The sequence below is a fragment of the Amblyomma mixtum genome, chromosome 6 (assembly GCF_055824585.1).
Source record: "Amblyomma mixtum isolate Tamu chromosome 6, ASM5582458v1, whole genome shotgun sequence".
NCBI classification, from domain to species: Eukaryota; Metazoa; Arthropoda; class Arachnida; order Ixodida; family Ixodidae; genus Amblyomma; species Amblyomma mixtum.
Genome location: NC_143017.1, coordinates 147,983,469 through 148,009,578, shown reverse-complemented (window position 1 = coordinate 148,009,578; position 26,110 = coordinate 147,983,469). Strand labels below are relative to the sequence as shown.

At 46.1% G+C, this 26,110-nt stretch overlaps 1 pseudogene across 1 annotated transcript; it reads right to left on the bottom strand.

Annotated features, from left to right (window-relative positions):
• Positions 1–278: 278 nt before the first annotated feature.
• Positions 279–25,515, bottom strand: LOC149340724 (sodium-coupled monocarboxylate transporter 1-like; annotated as a pseudogene). Its single transcript, XR_016283644.1, has 16 exons — positions 23,943–25,515; positions 17,633–17,701; positions 16,069–16,120; positions 15,469–15,536; positions 14,762–14,842; positions 14,193–14,266; positions 13,284–13,424; positions 12,332–12,461; positions 9,834–9,922; positions 8,832–8,941; positions 7,390–7,457; positions 6,295–6,381; positions 4,730–4,911; positions 1,802–1,899; positions 479–577; positions 279–359 (listed from the first exon to the last, which is right to left on the bottom strand). The product of XR_016283644.1 is annotated as a sodium-coupled monocarboxylate transporter 1-like (transcript).
• Between the last annotated feature and the right edge of the window lie 595 nt (positions 25,516–26,110).

The following is a 26,110-nucleotide window of genomic DNA, read 5'->3' as shown; positions in this document are numbered from 1 at the left end:
CTCCTGTAGCCAGGTCCTGTCATACCGTGCCGCTTTTCAATGCACAGTTCATGTCCTCCAGCTAAACGCTACAATTGCATTCAGGGTCTACCTACATCTGTTGTAGGGAATCTTTAAACTGTCCTCTCAATATCAACACACACGCCTTGTGGATGAAGTTCTTGAAGCAGACTGGCTACGAGTGATGTCTTCAAAGGTGGCCAAGCTTCTCTGCAGAAAGTCAGGGCCACTGCAGATGTGGCAGCACAGTGGTGAAAACAGATGACAGTAGCCACAGAGAGCTTTCAATTTCTTGTGCAATCGGAAACGTGATGTCCAGCACTGTTGACGTCGCTCCGCTTTATTTCGGACTGTACAACCTGCAACAGAAGTAGCATTGTACATAAGCACTGTATTGTCTGTGCTAAGCACAGAGAACTGGGAACAGTATTATTGGCTGAACCGCCTTGATACGACATTTCATAATGAAAATTTTCACCTTTAGGCAGTCCATCTCGAGCCTTTTTGTGCCCATCAGTCATCCTCCTGGCAATGCATGCCACGTACAGGTCAGGGTCCCTGTTTTTCCTCTCTTCGCCTGTAATATTGCAGATGTAGAAGGTAAGTTCTCTTTTATTTTCTAGTTGCAGTTGCAGCTCATTGGAAAAAATCAAATTTCTGCTTTGAGGTGCTCTGTGGGTAGAATGTGCCTGTTAGACAACTTTATGAGGAACCAATGGCACAGCTTGAAGATGTCAGTTTGTTTTGATTCAAGTGATCTAACGGGCGTATTTATGAAATGGTGATACGTGTTTGTATTTCTGAGCTTCGGAGTGAGTGCGGAATTTCACAATTTTCAGGTTCTGTTTCCATCTGACTGTTCTTCCAGCAACACCATAGCGCGGACATCACTCTGCTTTGGGCAAAGCTCGGAGAATTCGTTGCAGGAAGGGCAGAGCAGTATATTTTAAAGGTGTCAGCAGCAACCTAATCAACATCCGCCTCGTCCGCCGTGACAACGGTTGGGGGACATTCGCGACAGATGCCTCGAGAAATGTGCACATGAAGGGCACTTAAGCACATGTGTCAATCAATCTATCCATATACGTCAGTGAAGTACAGCCTTTCAGAGTGCAAACGCCTCCATGCTGATGTACGTGCCTTGAGTAGAGCATTTCTGCATGAACTTGCACGGCAAAATCGGAGTTGGGTCCGAGGTGACGTTTGCTTTGATGTCATGCTTCCTTGCAAGCAGTGAAGTGTTCACGTCGGGCTATTATTTGCAACTAATTCCTTGCCCGTAAGTGATGCTAAAAGAAAAGGTGAACGCAGGAGGAATGTACCTGAGCATCATTTTATTGTGCTGTGGTTCACAATATATTGCGGTCAACTTACTGTGGCTCTTCGGCAAAGCCTAGGCAGGAAAGGGACGTAGACGGGCCTTTGTCACCGTGCTTTGTCACTGCGCCAAATAGACCGGCCAGTAAACGAGGAGAGGGACCACAATCTTTTGGCCAGTTACTGCACAAAAACATTTTTCTCCCTCACCCGCTGTGCCTTGACCGCCCCTTTCTCTTCAGGGCAGGTGCCGCGGTCTTTCAACAGTTAAACATGAGAGAGAAGCCACTGTTTTGTGTGAACTTGCTGGCATCGTCCACGTCGTCTTCGGGACTATATTCTTTCGCGGAATAGCAGTTGTGCTTCGGTCCTCCAGCCTTGAGGAGACAAAGCCTCGTCTCCTTCCCTTTCCTGGCTAGCCTTGGCTGCAGAGCCACAGAAAGTTGACCGCGAGTATAGCGTTCATCCACTGCAGCCAACTCACCTGTGAGTATGCTGATTATGATGCCTGTTCCCAGAGTGATGCAGAAGCCTATGACAGGCACGAACAAATGCGACAGGTGGTATAGCTTCAGGAGACCCCTAAATGAAGAAAAATGGTTGCAGTGGTTCCTGTTTCCAAGTCGCGGACATTTGGCCTTAAGACCTATAAGCACCGTTCCCCATGCATGTGCTGCATTTTAGCCTTCCTAAGTAGTCTCCGCAACACTCGGGGGGCTGAATACAAGTAAAAAAATAAGTGTAATATAGTCTCAAATGCAGGATGAAATACGCTGGAAGCTTTCACCTAGGCTTCAAACGAAGATGGCGGGACGCTGATAACAGAGAGATAATTTAGCATAGCGCGATCCGCGGGGAGCCACTGCGCATGCGCAGATCGCCTTGAAGGCGCCAGGTGCTGGCCAGATGAGCGCACGCCTGCCGCGTCGGGACCAATCGGCGCGTGTGCAGTGGCGGCGCGTGGAAGCGGATCACGTTATGCTGAGTACCTCCAATGTAACGCGCGATAAAGACGGCTTGCGCGCCTGCGGTAGGCAAAAAAGTGACGTGGAAAGTGCTCAGGCTAAAAAATATTCGAATTTACAAGGTCTCTAAATAAAAAAAAAAAGAAAGCATTGGCTCACATTAGTTGTGCATTTGACAAAACTGCACCATGAAGACAATTCGTAACTTAAGTCGTCCGTGTATTAAACTGTCTTCAATGTCACGTAGCCGGAGATGTTGTGATTAGCCTTATCCCTGGCCTTTAAATGAATAACATTCGAGCTACCTAACATAGGGACGTTCAGTCAAGCTCGTCTTTTTATCAGTGTACGGGAGCGTCAAATTTGTTTGTATGTCAGTTTCTTGTAGAGATCGATGGTGCATGGATAGAAAGCCTGGGTATACGTAAGATATTGTTTTCCATTAGCCAAAATCATTGTTCGAGCTAACTGCACGCGTGGAGACGCCATTTAGTACTTCTGCGGCTCCTGCCAAGCGTGCTTTCCCTCACCAATGCTGTGTCTCGGGCGAAGCCCCCTCAGCGGGCACTTGTGGCTATAGCAGCATTATAGCCGCCAACAAAAACGGGCATTTCAATTCTACGTGTCAGATTGTTACGAGGCTTAACGGTCTTATATATGATGACGTAAACCACATTGCAAGTGAAATGGTTACCTCATTTGCGCGAGTCCCTCTCCGAAAAAAAGTTTCGCAAAACTCGACGAGTCTCAGCCTCCACAAGTAATAAAAAGTACACGAGAATTCTGTCAACGGCACTTGTAGAAACCTTCAATGCTGACAAAACTGGCACTTCGTAAATTTTAAGGCAGGCAAAATTACATCTCAAACAACATTCAGCGAGAAACTTTATACGTCAGTCACTCAGGTCCATCTAAAAACGGCGCACAGAAAAACACGCAGAACACAGGGAGAACGGACAGGACAAGAGCGCACTAGCAACTGAAGCTTGGTCGAAAAACACTTCTCACTCGGTAAGCATGCGCCAGGAAATTCAGCACGTGTCAACAAGATAAAACCCAAATAAAAACGTGACGTTGCTGTACGATAGACAAACGGACTAAACCAAGATAAAAAAAAAATTTAAATATGTACGCGTGCTGAATTTCCTGGCGCATGCTTACCGAGTGAGAAGTGTTTTTCGACCAAGCTTCAGTTGCTAGTGCGCTCTTGTCCTGTCCGTTCTCCCTGTGTTCTGCGTGTTTTTCTGTGCGCCGTTTTTAGATGGATCGATACCAACTAGCCCAACTTTCTGCTAGTCACTCAGGTATTGTGAACTTATTATTTACATGAAATAGAGGCATAACATAGAATCCAAACCAAAATTCAGTTTCAGACCACATTGGAGGTTAGGACAGGCGTCTTTTACAGAAACTTTTTATGCTTTTACTTTTGGTCACGAAAAAACAAAGCACGTTTAAATCAGTACAGCTATTCCGGAATAACAGTGTTTATTAGGGGTGTGCGAATATTCGAAATTTAAGAATAGCGTATCGAATATCCTTCTATTCAATTAAATGAACGGATAAACTAGTACGTATTTAAACTTATTCGAAACAAATCAAATCCGTTCTCAAATTTTCGTCCACCCCTACTGTTTATGCTTTCTTTTTACTTCGAACATTTTTTTTTTTTATGTCGAACATTATTCACACACTGCGCGCGAAACTGGCTCGATGATTGGTACCAGACAAAAAGGAAATGGGTGCGAGCCGCGAGCAAAAAGGGGAATGAGTGTGTCAATGCGTTGCTCCGCGGTTGTGACATTTTAACCGCGCTCTCTCTCTCGCCCAATGCGTTCTCGGCGGTGCATTAGAACGTAAAATTATTTTCATATGCTTCGTAATGCCCACACCATGAATTATAGTATACACCTCGGGCGAAAAAGAAAATTCACAGGGACACCTAATTACCTTATGCGTGGGTAATGCGATAGCATTTGAAGCTGTTGATGCCTTTACTGGAAGTGACGTCACTTCCGGTCTAGTGACTTCACTTCCCTCCAGCCAATGGGTGAATTTTAAGACCGACGACGCATTTTCTTTTTTTTTTCCTCGACGAGGCTTCTAGTGTATTCGCATTAAAAAGAAAATACAGCCAATAGGGGAACTTTATGACCAACGACACATTTTTTTTCTCGGCGAAGCTTCTAGTGCCACGAATTAAGCCAAGGCTGCTCTTATCCGTTTGCAGTTGCAGTTAGTCTCTAAAAAGAGCGATTGTTGCTGCTGAGCGACTAAGAACTTGGGGCAGTGAAGTTCGTCCCGAAACGACTAAACCCTACAGCATATTCAGGCACTTCTGGATTGGAGTGTAGTCTCTCTCTCTCTCTTTTTTTTTTGCAATTTCAAGATAATTTAGCTAGACAAGAGTTGTATGAGAGTGCGTGACATGGCGGAGGGGCGCTCACTGCGGCTCCTCCGGCGGACGGTGCATAGACACATTGGTCACGTGGCCAGCGGCTGGTCCAGGGGGCGGACAACCCTCGACGGAGGTAGGCAGCAGCTCCTCGCCGGAGGTGGCGTACAGCAGCGAGCCCACCACCACCCACAGGCACATGGCCTCGCCCAAAAGGAGACCTGTCAGTGCGCCCTGCGTATACGGTTTCAGGCATTGGTCTAACTGCAGGCCCGGTTTAAAGGGTGGAGAGGTGGAAAAGAGAGGAGCGATCGCTTCCTGCCCCTCTTGTACCGACAAACCGTTCTGACTCCCATTTTTTTTTCTGCGGCTAAAACTCCTAGAAAGCATTGTACCCGTGGGGACGCATCCCGCTCCCCCCACCACCACTAAACGGTCCCCTAATCCTTTAAATCCGCCCCTAGGTGCATGGCATATCTGAGGACTCGTGCAAAGTTGAGTGAGCTCGGCGCGGCGGCTACACATTGAGCACCAAAGTAGCATAAAAGAGCCTGAGCATCAATTCGGACCGTCTTAGTAAATATTTCGGTGGCGTTCATTTCAGGAGGAAATGTATGAAATCAAAACAATTTTTTTTTTCACCTCGTTCGGAGGTAGGGGGAGGGGTGGAGCGAAGGAAGAAGGTGCTCTCGTGGCCATCCTGAGGCCTCTCCCACCATCATCCGCCCCATGTGAGAGACAGAAATTTCCCTACCACGGCGTTTCATGATATGCGCACAGTTATTTAAGGGTGTTGCAGTGTGCGATGGACATTAACATTGAACGCCAGAAATGGAGCAGCATGTCGTCAACATCTGAGCTGAATCAAGCCAGACAACGATGCTTGCCAGTCATGAGTGCGTGCATGCGAGCAGCGTACTTCATTTCAGCTGGTTGCTGCAGTTATCTTTACGCTGTTTTGGATTTGTGGTTTGTCGTTAGAGGTAAGTGTGTGCGATATTCTAACTTTTCCAATAACGAATCGAATATCCTCCTACTCGATTCGCTGAACGAATCAAGTACTGCATGTTCGAAACTATTCGAAAGTAATTTAATATGTTCTAAAGTTCGCAAATAGTTTTTAATAATTGGCAAGTAGTTTGACTAAGACATACCATAGTTTTCCTTGACGATTGTTTGAAAAACACAGCCCACTCCTACGCTACACAGCATGCTGCCGCGATTGGTCGGCGCGCAGGGTGTATAGGGATAAAGATTGAACGCAAAGACGCGGTTCATTTGTGCGGCAGCATCCATAATTCTCATGCATGCTCGCTCTCGGACTCCATGGGTCACACTGAGCTCTCGTTCCTCTCATCTGCTGCGATGCGGCGGTTGTTTATTTCCTCTCGTCATCAGCACGCCAAAGGGTAGTTTTCCTGTACATTTATTTATTTATTTATTTCAGAATAATGTCAATCCCGATTGGGATTATTAGAGTAGTAGGCACATCAGCTGGTTACGCTGCATTACTCTGCGTACAGTCTACACACATTTTGAATGCAAGCATGGCTACGACCAACATTTTCGCGTTTTTTTTTTTCTTAGAACACTGAGTGCAGTAAATGAAGGTCTCACCTTTTTGTTGCCTGGCGGGATAAGCAGTCCCATTGTGAAAACTCCCAGTAAAGGGCCTGAGAGAGCGCCCGACATGGCAAAAGCTGCCTGCGAAGTAGGAGGCGCGCTTTCGTTGAGACTCGTAGAGGGTGCACTACATCAGCAAACAACACTGATTAAAACAAAACGCCAGCAATCCGCGCACGCCTCACTGAAGTTCAGTGCTGAAATGCCGGTCGACTGGGTGCGTACGAACGGTGTGCTCCGGTGGTGCGGTGAGTTAAACCACGCGCGAAACGGGAACGGGCGGTGACGAATGCACTGCTTTCCTTTTAGACACAATTCAACCTCGAAACTTTTTAGTGAGAATTGGGATATGTGCTGCAATGAATTATGCTGCGTGAAACGTGGTTTTGTAGATTATGAAGAATTTTGTACTTCTTTATGAAATTTGCCAATCACTATGTCACTGTTTTCGTGTTACGCCACAACACTGTAGCTACCCCACCGCCAACAGCATCTGCGAATAAATGCATATGTCGCTTGCAGTGTGGAAGATGCAGGTGGCATAGTTTCGGATTGCCTGCAGGTATGACCACTACACTGGCTTCTCTCTTCTAATAGCTCACTCCCAGGCCAGCAGACCGCAGATCTGCATCATCTGGCCACAGAGGATATGTCCTCTCATTGGTTAGCTGGTTAGTATGGCAACGCTCCGTTCTCACTAGTAAAAAGGTTACCACGTGACTCCGGAAAGGTTACGTCATTGATTTTTTTTTTGTCACTACAGTCACTACCACTACTATGACGTCGTATACACCGGTAAATCTCTAAATGCAACTACTGCTGCTAAATTAAGAAACAGAGAAGCATTAATGAAAATTTATTTTGTCCAGTGAATGTATATTCCACCCTCGAGGATCTTATTTTATTTTTGTTTCAAAATAAAGTTGTTACCGCCACCACAACCGTCGCCGCCATTTAACCTTACAGTTAAGCATCGGGCAGAATGTGAAGGGTTCCCACACGTGCCTCCAGCATGTGCCTTCAAAAGCCCTGCTGACGTTTACGTGAATGTTAGTTCCTGCCTCGGAGCATGATGCGATCCCGTCTTACCTTGAGGATGGATCCCACCGTACCAGCGACGAACGCCAGGCCAAAAGTCAACAGTCCGTACAGGGCAGCTGGGATGATAATTGTAGATAACATTAGTGAGAACAAAGGTATCTTAAGTTATCTTATAACTAGAGCTGCTGACACGATATCCTGGAGCGCATGGAACTGTCATAGCCCCGGTCGTTCGGCAAACGGAACAGGAGTGCGCCTTTAACGATCAATCATGATCACAGCTTGTCTCTAATCCTGTGACCCCCTGAAGAAAAGGATATGAAGACTTTGTCGCGGACGACTGCTGCGGCGACCAGTAATAAAGGGTACCGCCAGAGGGTGGTGAGGTGGCAATGCCGCGATAATGATACATAGGACATCATGGAGGTACAAGTACGAGGTATTGAGAGGTATTTGGAAAGGAATAATGGTGCCAGAGCTTACTTTGGGGAATTAGGTTTCGTGCCTCTGGGCAGAGCTCAGTCAAGACTAGAAATAAAGCAGAGAGCTGTTTGAAGATTAGCTCTAGGTGCCCACGGCAAAACAACAAACGAGTCAATACAGGTGGACATGGGTTCGGCATCGTTAGAAGCACAGGAAGTTCAGAGTAAAATATTATATGAAGAATGCCTAAGGAAATTGGAAGATAACAGGTGGGTAATTTAGGGGCTTAAATACTTAAACAGAAATGCCGTTGGCTCGCAGTGGAGGAAAAGGACTAGTAAATTAACCGGTAAGTATGCAGGAAACAAGGACGGAGAAATAAAGAGCTTTAAGCGACAGCTAAAAAATGTAGAAGATAAAAACTGGATTATTTCAACGGAAAAGAAGCAGACCGTAGACCTATACACAAATCGAAAAGGTAAATAAGGAAGGAATAGTTCTTTGATAACTCCAGAGGCAGTGCTCTACTCCTTGAAGCTAGATCAGGGTGTCCTATAACGCGAAACTGCAAAAAGAAATTTAACCAAAAAGATGGCACACGTGCATTGTGTGGTAAATCTCTAGAAATAATTGAGCTTGTTATACTAGAATGTGGCGGTATCTATACGTACGCGTATGTCGATGCAGGCACAGCCGCTCTCCCTGAAACCCTAGGATTTAGAGCTAACAAAGGTGATGTGAATAAATGCGCGGCAGAAGTTAGCAAAAAGCGACTGGAAGATCAGCGGCTCAAAAGCAAGGAGGTGACGTAAGGTTACAAGCCCAGGATTAAAAATTATATTTAAAGAAACTGGCGAATTTATTGACCGATTTATTACACCGATAACACCGTTAAAGAAATGTGAACTAAAAGTGGCGGAGATTTAACGCAACTAAACCGAGTAGACGTGCGAAACCAAGGCCCTTGTTTGAAAAGTGCGAAAGCAAGAGACCTCGAGGGTGCCAGGGTTTTCGCAGAAGACATCGGGACAAAACGCAGGGTGAAAGAGGGGTGGAGTGGTGCCCACCTACGATTTTTGTGACGTACGCCTCCTGGCGGGGAGTGAGGCTGACGTGCCGGACGAGGAAGTCCTCCCAGGTGACGGCAGCCAGAGAGTTGAAACCTGAGGACAGCGTGCTGGAACGGGAACACGAACGATATTGCAAAAAAAACGAGTAAGACAATCACTGGCCAAAGTCAAAAAAAAAAAAAAAACAATTGACTTTTCGGGTTCTGTCCGGAACCCTTGTTCGCCTACCATCAGAACGAGATACGGCGGGAAACGAGGGGGGAGGTGGGGAGGAGAGGGCGGTGTATATACCCAGTTCTAAACTACATTATTACTGCGCTTCTCAGCGCAGTACAGTAACGATTTTTCATAAACATTTATTTGACTATATCATCACAGATCTAGAAAGCGATGAAGTGAATTTTTACACTCCCACATCTGCATTTTGGTCTCCAGATTAATTTTTTACCATTGGGATTGTTTTCACGCGCACCGAAATTCGGGTGCTCTGGAGTTTCTGCATTTAGTCTGCATCAAAATGCGGCTGCCATGGCCGATATTCGAAACCGCAACCTCATCCTAGCCACTCAGCCATAGCCACTGAGCTCTATACGTGGCTCAGAGGATATTCACGATGGGTTCCCGCCACGCCAGTTGAAAATTTAGCGGATCAAGAGAAAGCCAACTTAGCTTGTAGCATTACGGTTACACGTGAAAACAACACTCAGGTTGGTTGGTTTATGGGGTTTAACGTCCCAAAGCGACTAAGGCTATGAGAGACGCCGTAGTGGAGGGCTTCGGAAATTTCGACCACCTGGGGTTCTTTAACGTGCACTGACATCGCACAGTACACGGGCCTCTAGAATTTCTCCTCCAAAGAAATTCAACCGCCGCGGCCGGGATCGAACCCGCGCCTTTCGGGCCAGCAGCCGAGCACCATAGCCACTGAGCCACCGCGGCGGCAAAACAACACTCAGTTGTCTCATGACCAGGCTTCGTTGTGCTGCACGCTGTCTATACCTGAGGGCGCTGCTGAAGACGCAAGCCACGAACAGACCAGGCAGGCCGGGCACGGCGTTCATCACTTTCATCACGAAGTATGGCACGAGCTGCACGGATTGGCATCCAAACATCAAGGCTTTAAGAGGATATTTACCGCTCAACTCGCAACAGAGGTCTTTCTAACTCATGAACTGCTTCGTTAGTTAGGCTCGAGGTTTCGTCAACCGAGTCGATGGGTCGTCCGTATCCATGGATTGCTCCAAGGAGGGGCTAGCATCTTTCGACGATGTCACAAGCCATTACAAATTAGAGAGGCACAAATTTTCACCACCTGATAAAACGTTGGATAAGGCGCAAGAGACCGCCTGGAGGAGGCTCCAAACGAGGTCCTTCGTTAGCCCGTATATCTATTGGCAAAAATGTACCCGTATCATCCGTATGACTTTAACCCTGAGTGCAGGTTCTGTGGCGAAGCAGGCATGTATGATCACATACTATGGCAACCTCCGCCGGAGGATCTAGTACCAATTCCTCCTCTTGAGTAATAGGAGGCCGTTCTGGTCAGCTCGGACCTGGGCATACAAGCCTTGGCCACTGAGTGGGCCGCTATAAAGGTCGCCGCTAGCCATGGGCTGGAAGCCATCTAGCGCGGACCATCTCCACCTGCATTTTGCATCTGCATCTGTATCTGCACATGACGAAATAAACATTTTTAAGTCCAGTCCGTATCACCTCTGTATAGGGTATACGAATGACCACCGAATTTTTCGCGTGCTGGTTATTGACACTAATGGTAAGTACTTCTTAGGTGATCATTTATTAAATCAAGAGCGCATAGGCGCATGAACGCGATATCTTCTCATTCGTCAACTCACCCGCGACTTCTTCGATGCGAAGAAATTTTCAACTGCGCTGTTTTTATATGTGGGATTTAACGTCCCGAAGTGACACATGGTCTATGAGGAACGCCGTAGTGAAAGGATCCGGATTAATTTAGAGCACCTTGTATTCTTTAAAACGCACCGAGAAAGCACACTACACGAGCGTTTTTGCATTTCGCATCAAACAAAATGCCACCGCCGCAGCCGGGATTCGATCCACGCAGCTAGACGCCAAATCCAGGACTCTGCAAAAACCACTAAGCCACCACGGCGGGAACTTTCGAGAGTGAATAAGCTCTTTTTATTCTCATGAAAGCATTTTACTTCGACAATGTCTTGCATGAGGCCCATATGCACTCCATTTTATTAAAAACTTACGCAATCTAATCTTGAGAGATGTTGTGCGGAGTCAAGCTTTTGTGTTTATGCACACCTCACATATTGATAACTCTCACACACACAACACTTCATCTTGCATAATAGTGTTCACAGTAACGAACTCGCGAGTTAGGGGGTTTTAGTGAAGAGTGCTCGGAACCTGATCTCAGCGACGGCAGCTCAGCTCCATGCTGCAAATTTCCATCAATTACAGTCCTGCCTAGGAAATGCGCTTTGTGTTTTGACTCTTATGCAGAGCATACAACGTAATTCGCGCCTCATAGAGAGTACTTGTCTTCGTGCTGCGTCCGCTTTTCAACCTGATTTCGTCCATGCACTCAAGCCCATTAAAAGAATGAAGTCTGTTTTTACGCTCCCATGTTGCACTGAATGTCATGACAGGCGCCCTACATCATAGAAAAAAAAAGGGGGGGGAGGGTGGGGGCAGTAAACAGGTAGTATTGGTAGTATGACCGTTACTAGCATATATGATATGCTGAATTTTGGTTAAAGACCCTGGGAAGTAACAAATGTAATTTCTAGCCGGATAGTCTTGGCTTAGCCAGTGGTACCAGTTAAATGCTGATATAATATATTGTATGCCTGCTAGATGCTGATAGCTAACGTCAAGGTGTTGCAGATGAATGATCAGCCTTTCTAAGACACATTTACAGCTCTGCCGCCGGGGTAGCCTGAAGTGTTTTATCTTACGTTAATTTGTAATATGAACCAATACTCAATCGAGGTTATGATCGCTGAAGATAGTGATACATTTTCATTTAGACGGATTACCAAAAGACAATCCTCAAAAACGTGTATAAACGGATACAGTTCAAGAACGAACCGATAAATGCCTATAATAGGAAGGAATCCGACCAATGGCATCAAAACAGGTGTCATGGCGTCGTGGTCAACTGCAATGCACCTGCAAGCAAACATCTGCCAGCGGCCGTGGAAGGTATAGGGTAGGAGAGCCTCCTTTGAAAGGCAGCTGCTAGATTGTTTTTGCGTTGTAGCCGACTCTAGTCATGTTCAAGGCTTGAAAAAGTATTCTGCGGTCGTGGTGAACTTCGGATTATTCCCGTTCAGGCGGGGTTGAGTAGCGCAACCCCAGCAGTAGGCGGTCGGCTTTTGATGTTTCTGTCGAGATTACGTGGACTTCGCTGTCGGCTACCGAGCCACTGACGTTACACTGCTCAGAAGCAGAACCCTGCATTAGTGGTCCAACCGGAGCACCTGTCGTGTGCACATACTCACCTGATCAGGATTGGATATCTTTCCCGCCTTGAGTGGGTCGCAGTCCACGTAGTGAGCGTAGATAACCAGACCCGCTAGGCAGCTCAGGCTGATGTTTATCATGACGCCTGGGATGTTTATGTAAAGAGCGCTGCAAGAAAAAAAAAGGTTAGCCTCGAAAGATATGCAGCCAACATAAGAATCGCCCCCACATTTCGACGCCCGTGCTGCACAGGAAAACGAGCTGGCACATTTTTTTTTTTTTAAAGAACAGCTCTCAAAATACGCTAGCAGATAACATAACAAGAAAATCCTCAACGTGTAAAGAGCAAATCATAAACAAGCACAGTTTATTGGATCATTTTCTTTTATTCTAGGCAACCTAACTTATTTCCGTTTACCCCATCCTATTCTTTCTTGTCTGTCTCAGAGCGTTTTTTCGAGAAAGTTGTACGCACCCACACAAAAGGCGTCAGACCTATACGAAACACGGTTCCGATATAGAAGTTCATTGACGCGCGACTCATTTAAATTCAGTAGGCATACCGTACCTGTGAGCGAACATTTAAATGTCTCATTTGTTTGTCAGCATAAAGTGTGCCCTCAAATTTACAATATGCCGTACGCCAGCGAACTTGAATTGCGGAACGGCGGAACAATGTACTTTCACCAACGAATGACACGCGGACAGCAGAACTGCAGTGCCAACACAATAACAACAACGTGTTGTTTCCTGGAGAGGAAATACAAGTGAGGTCGATCTAAAGGACAGTCTTCGAACCTTCGAAGTTAAATTACCCTCCGCTGGCAAAGCTTCTCCTTTTGCACAAAAACATATGAGTATCCCCTTACCCCGATGCCATCTAAAGAGTGGCGAAACACAGTGCCATATGCTCACTGTTTGGGGCCAAAATTTAATTCCCATTTAATGGTATTAACGCCCGCGTCAGTCAATGCCCTCGTATTGACTCACGCTTTAGCCTTCTTCAAGCTGGAGACGCTGCAGAATCGTTGCACCTGCGTCTGGCTGGTGCCGTACGAGGCGAGCCACACGAATGTCGTCCCGAGCAGGACGGTCCACAGCGAGTTGGTGTGGTGGGCGTCCAACTGCGTGCTGAAAGACACAGCAACCCGCACGCAGTAAGTGTCACTCTCTTCTCAAGTGAGCGCAGGGACAACACTCATTCGGAAAGCGATACGCTCTCTGTTCAAAGCGCACACCGTCCCAAACGCGGTCCAGTTGTGATTTTTTTTTTCACCCGGTCTCTCACGGTCGCGATCTGCACCGATATTAGTAGTGACATTCGAGAGCGGGTAGCTTACTGTTGTTAAACAATGTCTTCTTTAAATGAACACGCAGTCTATACGCGTGGTCTGACAGAAGAAAAACGGCTCGTCTTCGACGTTGCCAAGTGTAACTTTTAACTTTCGATTCAAAACAGGGAACCAACTTTCCGCTGCATTCACTAGCAATGATGCCTCGAGACAAGTCTGGATGCGTCAGAGCAGTCTATGGCCTTTAGGATGCGTCAGATCATAGTCTACGGCCTTTATATGCGCTTTCGATTTTGCGCGATGTTTCAAATTTGAGCCCCGTAAAACCTCGTATTAGGACAGGATTATTCGGAAAGATATCGGGGAGGCCTTTGTCTTGCAGTTTTGCACGTATTCAGGATGATGGTGATGATGATGATGATGAAAACCTTGTAGTCGACGTATGATATCCCGCACAACTGCTGAGTCATTCAAAAGCTTAGCATTTACCATGCTGCTTTCAGAATTCAAATTCCTGTGCAGGAGCGACACCAGGTTACGGCAGAATCGGACACGTGTAGTGGAGGGGCGAGGTGAACACCGCGCGCAGTGCGGCGCACTCACTCACTTCAGGAACTGCACGCGACCTCTGTCGGCAGCGATGGTCCACACCTGGCCGATTCCACCGACCTTTGCTGCACCCTGCGGTTGGTCGCAGAAGGTTACTTGTAAAAATAGTCAAACGATGTTATCAGATTCGAGACACTGAATACAAACATGTGGTGCAGCTCTGCTAGGTCACACATGTGCCCCTAGAATTATAGTATTTAATTAATATTTAATCGCCGCTACGAGAAGCTGCCGGCAGGATAATCACAAGGCTAACCCCACCAACGGCTTCCAACTACCTCAACCAACTCAAGAAAAAAAAAACAATCTAAAGCAGAATTCTGCAGACATATGCTGGAATGGTACGAAATCAGCGAAGGGCAATGCAAAAACGAAAACTAAAGGCGCTTGCCGAAAGCGTGCTTCCGAATTAGGTCAAACGTGTGCGAGTTCGCTAGTATGGAAAGAGGACAGTACAGTTCTAGCGATGCATTCCTTTTCTCTCTTTCTCTCTCTTCCTTTCATGTTCACCATTTACTCGCATTTTGAAAGCTTCCAGAGTAGAGTCGTACTCTAGATATAGCTCACCCATATGACGACACTGAGCATGCCTCCTAGCATGATTGTCATCTGGAAGGCGTCCGTCCACACCACGGCCTTCATTCCTCCCTGCAGAAGGCACACCGAGGCAATAATACATGGCTTAATGTGTAACATGCGGCTGCTCTGTCATGCCATACTATACGTAGGTATCCGTAACCTGACGAAAGAAAAAGAGGCTATATTCTGACGGAAAAAGTTCCGAGCCAACAATGAAATGAAGATAACTCTGAATACCCAAGCGCATTGGCGCTTCTCTTGATGTTTTTCTTTAAGCACGCTGTTACGAGCAGTTAGTTGAACATACTGTACACCAAATATGCTCGGTAAGGAGACAACACAAACTACAAATATTAACTTATACTTATCTGCCTGAATCTACTTGACTTAAAGTTCTATAAAGCGGTTTTGTTAAACCGCTGCAAATTAAAGACCGCTATAATGGGGCCACCTGTCGAAAGGATTCCTAACGGATGCAGTACAGTTAAGATTACAGAAGACACGTTCCAAGTGCCGTGACAAGCCTCTTATATCCGTCCCATCATGAAATCACGAATACCACTTTTAAGTTTAGTTAAAAACCTACAAATTATATCTACTTTAGGGTAATGCCATCTCGTCTACATGTAAGGCATGCCGTCGTCAGAGCAGGTCTTTTTTTCGTTTGCAGTGCAAAGCCATCTAGGCGTTCTCACCAGCGCAGTGTACAGGGTGCAGATCAAACCGATGACCACGATTGAAGACCACACAGGGAAACCGGTGACTTGAAAAACGGAACAAAACCAGAAACGGTTGCGTCGTGACAAGGAGCTCTATACAACTGCGCGTTCATCTTATACAGCCCAGATACCATATGTAGGTATCAGCAAAAAGCGTACACAATTTCTTCCTGTCGGGTAGAAATGTCACATGCCGAAGAAAAATGCTGGAATACCACTGTTATCTAAAGATAAGTGTTAACAAAACCTGACTGATGTCATTGCTTAATTATGGGTACATCTAAGTAATTCACTTTCTTTTCATATGCACTTGGTGTTGACGCACCGAGTTATTGAGAGGTCTTTCAACCCAGGAGTTTTCTAAAACAGTTTCGCAGTGTCGACTGCTCAGATGCGATGTTCGACATCAAACTGCTGTGAACTCATTTAGTTACATCAAGTTGCAATCACGCTGCTAAAAAGTTGTGGTTAATCTTCGTGCTTTCGATTCTCTGTAGCGCGCCATAAAAGCACTGCTCAGTTAACTAGTCATCTTTCTTGCTACCATCTGTGTAAAGATGAGAAGAAATAGCTTACCTGACTCTAAAGCCAACGACGGCCCGTACAGCACTACTCCCATATATAGGATCTAGGAAAGACAAGAAAACGCACATCTAGTCGCGAACAGCGAAAATACATTTTATCAAAGCTCATTTTACCCATACTTGTGTCGTGCTCACTTTCTGTTGTCGTGTCAATTCGCTTTTAATCGACAAATAAAACAAATATCCCTGTGATAACGGGGCAACACCTTCAGTGACGGCCATTTATGTAATTTATTGATTGGAAACAGTTCTGACAAGAGTGTTGTGAACGATGTCAGTATTGCTGAAATTGCATAATCGGTCAAATCTGCGGCGAAACTGTGGCTGCCGGTGGTCAGAAGCGATAAGCCAAATTTAAAACTTTTATGTCATTCTTGTTGCTTGGGGCTTTCTTTTGTGGATGATAATGGCGTCTAATGTATTTTTTTTTGTAGGTGTGTGCAAATAGCACTTTTTCGAAGTCGACTCGAATACGAATAATGTCGATTTGTTGCTAAATCAAATACGAACAGTACAGTTAAAAACCAAATAGAATATTAATCGAATAAGAGATGACCGGATCGAATACGAATCAAATATTTGTGGGATTATTCACTAGGTGCGCGATTCTTCGTGCAAAAAGAAATTTCGTGGGAAACAGGGGACCGCTAGCGGCCGCACCGTAAGTCATGAAATTAAAGTTGCAGCTGTCAAGAGACACAACACCAATCCACACTAGAGGAGACGCTATATGATGTCAGTATATCAGCTAAATGATCCTCATGTCATACGTATAGGATAATTACATTTTTTTACTGATAATGACAGCAAACGAACTAACAGCAAATATTGGTTTGAGGAGAGGGGCGAAAGTTTGAGCCATGGTCTCCGATATGTGATATGAAGGCAGAGTTTGCGAAACCTGACTGAACAATCTCTCGTCTCCATATCTCGGAGACCGTATGTATAAGTGTTATGAACGCCGTCTCACGAATGGACTCTGCCACGGCGCTGAAACCTGCTTGCGCACAAACCGATCGCGGCAGCACGCTCTGAGGCGACGGTGTGAGCCCTCCTTTCGAAAAATTCGTTTGGAATAATTTTGAACTGTGGTCAGATGCAACTCAAGAACGAAGCGGCTTTTCCTCGTCAAAGGACCCCCTTCAGCCAATGGCATCGGCCGATTCTGATGACTCTGCTAGCGTGACAATGCAGGGAGCGGCGCGGCAATGCAGGGAGGCGGCTATACCCGACCATGGAGCCAGGGGACTATCCCTTTTCATCTGCCGCTCCCTGCATTGTCACGCTAGCAGAGTCATCAGAATCGGCCGATGCCATTGGCTGGAAGTGTGTCCTTTGATGGGGAAAAGCCGCTCCGTTACTGAGTTGTAACCGACTATAGCACTACTTGATTCGTTCAGCGAATCGAATATATTCTATTCGCTATTCGAAAATTTCGAATATCCACAAACCCCTAATTTTTGTCATTTACCGATAATTCGAAATGGGTCCTTACACTCGCTAAATAACGCCCGACTAATTTTGTTATTCGCTGTTGGTGACATAGCGTTACTCACTGTATTCACGATGAACGTCAGCGATCCCAGCAGCCGTACGGCGTTGGAGCAGAACCTCCTCTCCAGATACTGGGCCATGCGGTAAAAAAAAGCCAGACCATGAATTGAAAATGGGGCACTTTTTTGTGTTTCGTGCTGTAAGTGAAAAAATGTCTAAAAATTATAAACATTCTATGCAAAATACGGAACATCATAAGGAAACGTTACACGAGAATAGTATAACTGTAACAGTAGCTTGGTTTGGGCTAGTTGGTAACAGTTCTTCGAAAACAGCGCAAAAAGGACACGGACGTGTCCTTTTTGCGCTACGCTTTCGAAGTACAACAACTGTCTATGTAGTTAGTTTCTTTTCGAGCTTTAGGCATTCTTGGCCTCTATGAAAAATCCTTAAATCCTAGCAAGGAGAAAGGTGATTCATGCGAACGGCTGCACTCCTTAGAGCAGCCAAAAGAAGGATGCTCTTTGGTTTGGGCTAGTTGGTTCGTAGCCATGTTTGAAACAGAAAGGCGCAAATGGGACGAGGATAAAAAGGAACGTGAAGCAACAGGACAGGCGTTATGTCATAATGCTTCACGTTCCTTGTTTGTCCTCGTACCATCTGCACCTTTCTGTTTTATAAGAAGGATGTTACGATAAACTGCTCAACATTATTACGAATCAAACGCCACTGACTGGAGTTGTTCATTCGGTGCGGATTCTCTGGTGGTGATCGATTTCATTTTAATTTTTTACCTTTCCTACTTTTCTTTTGAAATTCGTTTTGACACATGCCCTACTATTTTGCTTTATGATCGCAGCCTGTCACACATTAGTGGTGCGAACAGGGCATAGTTCATCTATATTTTTTTACTGTTGAAGATTTCTCTTGTACCCCAATTTCATGCCGCTATGTGAACCTGTAGATTTATTCCCCTTTTCGTTCATGAAAATACGCCGCGATAGTTTTTAGGTCTTGAGCTATTCAACCTGCGGCTTCGCAACCGCTCCCGGCGGATACGTACCAGTAGACTCATCGAATACCTGAGGCAACAAGACGACGATGCGAATGACGATAAGAACGATCTGGCTAAAGGAACAGGCCATGTTCTAAGCATAGCAAAACAAAAATGCGAAAAAAATAAGAAATTGCTAGAGTGATAACCAATGATTTATGGTGAATGTAACTAACACGTTCGCAGCGGCAGCGATTTTCGCAGCCAACTTCCTGGAACCGCCAATACATGGCATAGCGACCTGACACGTAGTAAATTTAGCAGGTTCCGTAAAAAAAAGAAAGAAAGTAAAGAGCTGCCTCACAGCTTTATCGCGCCACTTATTATTCATGGCCTCACAGGTGTCTACACGATGTGCCCCACCGGTTACTCACGACGAACATGTTAATTCGAGGTGCACCCCTGCCTGCTTTTCTCTAGATGCGCTTAAACCTGTTTTATGTATACCTGGCTAATGCCTCATGTGCGTGACAGCGCCTTAGGAAAAACAAAAACTGATAGCAGCCGCGTCGACGCCCCGAGGAAATGCAAATGATGTTTTTGCCGCGACTAAGAACACGGTGACAAAACGACGGTCAGTGAGCATTGGGGCGTGTACGCCAATTAGGAGAAAGGACAAACACTTCGCGGACTTCCTCCAATCCTTTCTGTGCCAAGGCACACGCCGCCCGAGCTGTGAAACAGGAAAGTCGTCCTCATCCGCCGCCACAGGTGGTATCATTGCTCAATGGGGCAGACAGACTCGTTCCTCTCTGCGCTGTCCCTCCCTTTCGTCGACACTTCTCTATGCAGCTGGGCGAGCGCGACGTTGACATTCCGACATTCGTCGCTGCGTGCGTGTTAGTGGAGGGGCAGCTGCTTTTCTTTGGAGCCGCTTCAAAGCTTTTCCGGTGCTTTTCGCGCTCGCCAGAAGCGTCGTTCAAAACGTGCAGGCGTGTTTGTCCAGGCATACGCTTCGGAGAAGGGTATGAGTTCATGTGCGTCGAATGAAGCGTGGTATATTAGAGGTATATATTTTTTTCATGTAGCTGAGACGCACGAGCGTAGACGTATACCAGACTTGCCGGGAGCCTACAGCGCATGCGCATATGCAGGCGCGGCTGATGTGTGACTCCACCTGGCGGCCACTGCGCATGCGCACATGCGCCCGGTTTATTAGGTATACACCCACAGCTAGTAAGTCACAGCTGTATGCTAAATCTCTCTATATAAGTGTACAGCCATCATTCTGTCATCTCGCGGCCATGTAGGCACTACACAGCCACCATGTTTCACCTTAACTTGCTCATTAACGAGGAAGTAATTACGCATTGGTACACACAAAAGCGCATATAGCTATGCAGCTATATATATACATCTCCTTAACATTGGGCCTAACACACACACACACACACACACGCACACGCATATATATATATATATATATATATATATATATATATATATACCCTAAACATTGGGTTTAACTTGCTTATTCTACGTTGGTCATGCCACACTTTTTACAGCGATGGTTGGATTGCGGTTCGTGGTACATGGGGACAGCATAGCAGTAGTACGACACAACGGAACACTCTCACATTCACCTGCTGCCCAAATAAAATGTCTCTTTATAGAGAGTTCTCGGCAGGCTTCTTGTGATTCTTACAAAAGCCTCTATACTAACAGGCTTCCTCTTGAGCGTTCTACAGCATAGAGTTAACCATCTGCATCTAGAGCTACGCCCTCGACAATCCTCTTTAAAAACTGAGCGCTATGCATTTTAACCTTACGCGCAATTACAAAAACCACCCTTTTAGCACATGGCAATAGTTATCACGAACACTCCACCACTCATTCATATGCATCACTATAAAAGGCGACAGTAGGATGGCACAACATTACTTTCTCTTTCGAATAAGATATCTTTTGGCATGACTGCAAAAAGCGCGAAGGAAACAAGGACGAGAAAAGGAAAGCCACGGGCGAGCGCTATCTTTTGGCACCCGCGCACTAATTAAAACTTGGCATTATTTCAGCCATAAATTATTCGCACATTGTACTTTTCTTGTTTACAGAGCCGTCTTACATATTGCTTATCATCTTGGGGTAATGTGCTGCACACATTTATACTGCCTTCACCGCCTGATCAAGCCGTACTACGGCTTAGTATATTCAGTCACCCTAAAGCTTCTGTTGCCCAATTGTACAATAACCTTGGCATTCTACCACATTCAGGCCAACTTAACACAAGTAAGCTTTCATTATATCTTAGGCTCAAAACGATTACATAAATATCAATCCTTTTGATTCAGCTTGAATAGATATCTCAAACAACATCAGATTTTCTCAACATAATAATCTGCTTCTATAAAAAAATAAACGCTATTTTTGAAAAACAGACTATTTCTCACCCATCCTATTACCGAATTCATTGCCTACAATCGATTGTCAAGTCATTTCACACCTAATCGTCTTTTCAGCTCTCCTTGAAGAACCATTTCTTGTCCAGTCTTACAATTCCTAAATGTTAGATTTGTGGTGTTCTTCCTTTCTTACGCGTTATTTTTTTTTTCATTAAGATAATTTTTGCGTATCATGCCTCATGTACTTCGTTGATTTTTCTGCCTTTTCTATTATTTCCTTTTCTCGTTATTTTGTTGGTACGGATGTTTGCTTTGGAACTGTAACGCGGCGATGTTCTTTCACGCTAGAGTTTGTATATTTACTGTGTTTTTTTTATGTAAAGTTGTTTCATCGCGATTTCAATATATTTGCAGTATACGCTGTCTAGCATTTGAAATTATTCTTATGCGCTTTGTAACAGGAGGTCCCCCTGATAGTCCATCTTTAGGACCTCGTTCTGTACTGCTGATTACCAATATAACATGTAATCAAGTGTAAATAAACCTCAAATAAACTCCAAACCTCAAATTCCGGGGGCGCTTAATCAGTTGCATTGGGGCTAAAATATGGAATAACGTCTTATGTGGCTTAAAACGTGGGCCGCACATATCTTGATCACTAAAACAACATTTCTTGTTCAAGGAACACAGCATACCTGATCAAAAACTTCTGCGCCTTCTTAACCACATTCTTAAAAAATAAAAGCTGGATGGAACACTTAAGCTCCGCTGTAAGGTTATGACGCGATAGCGTAATGGGTTAATTCCCATATGTACGGACCTGTCATTCTCTACTTTAAATAGGTCCCTGGGAGTCCTCACACCACTCCTGTCCATTTCTCTGGGGATTTTCTGGGGATTTTCTGGGGATTTTCTGGGGATTTTCTCCCTCTTCCTCTCCACTCATCCCCACACACCACCCATCGGCTCCTACCCACTTTTCATCTGCCCTCGGCAACTTTCCATCTCCTTCTTCTTCCCTGCAGTGGTGCAGCTGTTAAACGATAAGCCACTACCCTGCGATAGCAGGTGCTCTCTACCCGAGCGACCGATCAATAATTTAACTACAACCTACCACGGTGGGTATTTTTCTCAGAATCCGGTGGGCAGGTTGTGATGGCGCCGCAAGGTCGCGTGTCCTAGGTGGCCCACCTGCCTCCTAGGTTGCGTCTCTGGGGATTTTCTCCCTCTTCCTCTCCACTCATCCCCACACACCACCCATCGGCTCCTACCGACTCTTCATCTGCCCTCGGCCACTTTCCATCTCCCTCTTCTTCCCTGAAAGTGGAGAAGGGATTCCCCTCGTCCGCTTGCCGAAGCCAAGATTCTGGGTCCTTGGACTAAACCTTCATCGCAGAGGACAGCTGTGAAGGCGCTTTTCAAGTTCTTGAAGGACTCAGGACTGAGTTCGAGGGTGGAAACTTTCAGTGTGTGCCCTGTGTACCCGGTTAGTAATGGCCCACTGACACATGGAAAAGTGATCTCCCTGTCCTCTCTCCCCTTTCTACCTGTCCCCCAGTTCCCCTTCCTATGTGTAGGGCAACATACTAGGGGTCGTCTAGTTAACCTCCCTGCCTTTCCGTTCATCTCTCTCTCTCTCTCTCTCCAACATGGGGGTTTTAATGCTAACGCATCAGAAGTAGAGTAAAATAATTTGAGGACTTTAACTTCTGCATCCTTTTCTATTTTCTGTTTCTGAGGTATATACCTTTTCTGTGTCAACATGCCGTCTCTCTTTTTTTCTTTATTCAACATCTTTCCGCTAAGACAGACTTTGCAATATCGTTTTTTTTTTCTTATTATTTTCGTTACCTCAGCTAGCACTTCACAGCGAACGTTGTGGCGTGTTGCCGAGGTCCTGCCTTAGCGGCCTTTAGACCTGAGTTGGCAGAAGCGCCAAAGGAAGAATTCGCAGGCTCACTGAACCGCTTACAGAAAAAACAACGCCCACAGGGCGCACGTTATCAAGGGGCGGGTGTTATCAAACAAAATAAGCCGCATTCCACACTACTCGAGAATTATCGAAACGTACTGTCTTCTCCAGAGAGGTCTACCCGATAAATTAGACGCCGGTTGAATAGCGACATTTTTTTTTCCTTTCCGAGAAAGCTCAGACAGTTTGCTGTCATCAGAACTTGGAAAGATAGAGAATCCTATTTAGAACAAAAGAGGGCATTTAAATGTGAAGTTTAGAAAAAAAGATCATCACTGAATGTCCGGAAGCAGTCGAACTTTCTTAAATTCGTGCAAGACAAACTATTTTCGGATGACAATTCGCAGTTTGTTTTTTTTTTTGTCTGATATGTGCGACAGGACAACTCAAGAACATCTCTAGACTTGGGGTGAAAAGAGCCTTATCGTGTACGGCTCTGTTTGTACTGATATCTGCGTCCGCGATAACGACGTGCGCAGATTAATCGCTGTTGGGGAAAGAGGCACGACGCTTTGAACTGTTTCTTGGCATAAAAGAAAAATAACTCTACTTCTAAAAACAAGCCAGACTAGCTGCCATTCATTTCATGAATGCCTCATACCGCTGAAAAAAATCACACATCTTTTTAAAGAGCGAAACCAGTCGTCTTTTTTTGCGTAAATTCTACTGAGTTACAATTGTTATTGAGGCCCCAGAGAAAAGTAGCGCGATGCGATTTTATATTTCGAAACCTCGTCGTCGCAATGGCGACTGATACAGTGTCTTGTGCAGAAATTCGCGCTGTGTGGCACATCTGGCGCACATTTCACACCGATATCTCTAACACAACACGCAGCAGGCTGTATACAGTCACCTAACGGGCTGACAGTGCACACTCAAATTTTGTGTACGTGCTTCGATCCGCTGAACACCTATCGGCTAGATGAGATAACAAACGCAGAGAGATAAGATAATAAAAGAAAAGCCGAAGGGTATTTAAGGTAGGGGCTGAAGAGGGCACTGACCGAATTGACACTGGTCAGCTGGAGCCTGTAGAAGACTGGAAGGAACACCTCCGCCGCGATGACGTTGGATATGGCCAGTCCGAAGATGGCCACCCAAAACTGCGTTCCCCTGTAGTACATCTCGGCCGGGTAGCCCAGGACCGTGGTTGCCGACTGCAGGCTGGCCATCATAGAGAGGGAGACGGGCAGCAGGCCCAGCTGTCGGTTGCCCAGCAGGAACGACTGGTTGGACTGGTCCCGGCGGTCACGCCACGCAAAATACAGGCCGATCCCCGACGAGATGCACAGCATGGCGCACAGAACGCCGTAATCGGCCGCACCAAACTTCGGCGTCTCGTCCATTGCTTCTGCTTTTGGTGGAGGTACTTCGGCACAGTCTACGGAAGGAACTACGGCGAGGATTCCGCTGCGGTATACGGCACGAGCACAAGTTGTCGTCACTTCTGTCGTCGATGCGTACAACGTAGACCCTTTTCTCGGTATTGATCTGCTCTCCCCAATGCTCAGCCACCGGCGGGGTTACGGCAGCGCGCGCTATCAGCGAGACCGTTGCGAAAGTGTTTACTTCCCTGACTGTCGCGGTGACGGTCTCCGAGAATGGTTTCGCACGGTGTCTGTCGTAGATCGCTCGTTACGGATGAGACCCTGGGGACGAATGAGACCGGTGGGTTTCTGGGTTGGCGTTAACAGCTTCTGCCTCGTCGACTGACAATGCGTTATCGATCAACATGCTGGAGGGGCAACGGCACTCATTGTTTCTCTTGCGTCGGTGGATAAAGCTCGTCACGGTTCAGCGGTCGGTTCGCGCATCCTTGGCCGGTGTCTTTGCCAAGCCAAGAGATCAGGGTTTCGAAATTGCAGCGCGACACTGTCGGTCGTCAGTTGGTCGCTGAGTGCAGAAAGCTTGGTCCGTGACTTGAGTCTAGTACTACCCTTCCGGATTGCATCAACTTCTTTCAGAAGCAAGGTGTGTTGCTGGGCGAGTTGGTTGGGGTACATCTTGAGAAAAACAGCGCTTGCAGACAAAGGACCAGAACAAGAAGGACACACAACTGCGCTAACTAACTAACAATTCTTTCAGAATTGGGTAAGGCTTCTCGGAGGCGCGTGGCAAAGAAAGTGCGTTTTTTTACCTTTGAAACGATTTAAGTACGTGCTAGGTTCTAAGAGAATCCTGCGTCGCGGGACACTTATAAAACTCATTTCCTTGCTGCTCTTTTTCCTTTTTCCCCCTTTGTTCCCCTCCCCGAGTGTAGGGTAGCCAACTGGGCATCGCCTGGTTAACCTCCCTGCTTTTCCGTCCTTTTATCTCTCTCTCTCTCTCTCTCTGCGTCGCGGATCAGAAATAGAGAAAAGAAGACTTTAATGACGGTCGCCTTACGGCCCTAGATATGCTCTTCTATTAGACTATTCCGCAAAGACGTTGTAAGCTTTGCAAGTGTCCGTGTCCTAACCAAGCGACGTACAACTGAAGCATGAAGCGGCAAATGCCCCTCAAAGAAGGCCCTCCAGCTAGTGGTGTCGACAGATTATCGTGACGTGGCGGATAATCCGTTAATCCGAGGATAATCACCTTAAACCTGCGATTAAAGCCCCTCTATCTTGAAAGAGTAGCGAAATTCTCAGGTCACCGAAGCAGTTTTCCCTATCTGGTGCTTTTCTCCTCGCTTTCCTCCTCGCTTTCCTCCTCGCTCTCTCGCTCGGAATGAACACGCAGACGGTTTTTCTGCTATGTCGTTGGCTGCCGGGTGCGGGAACGCCCATTGACGTAGCCACCACGTCACCGACTTAACCGAACCGAAAAGGCTTGCATTGCTTTTTTTTTTTTTGCCGTCCCCATTCCTTTGCTACTGGAGTTGGCGCGGTCACGGCACCCGCACTGCTTCGCGTGCAGGGCGCCTTGCTTTGCGAATTTCAATGTTCTAGCACAGCAGAAAAAAATTTAACCGGGCTGCATTCCTCGAGGCAAACGCGGCAGCCTGCAGCAAGCACACTTTTTCATCCTTCAACTTCTATCGCTGAATCTTCGGTCTTACTTTACGCCTGCTTCATTTTCTAGTATTCTACTAATTCTGCGTGCTCTGCAATTTCTAGTTCCTCAAATCCATACCAGGACTTTTTCACACAGATAAAAAATATCCGCGCTGTAAGTTCATACATTAAATAAA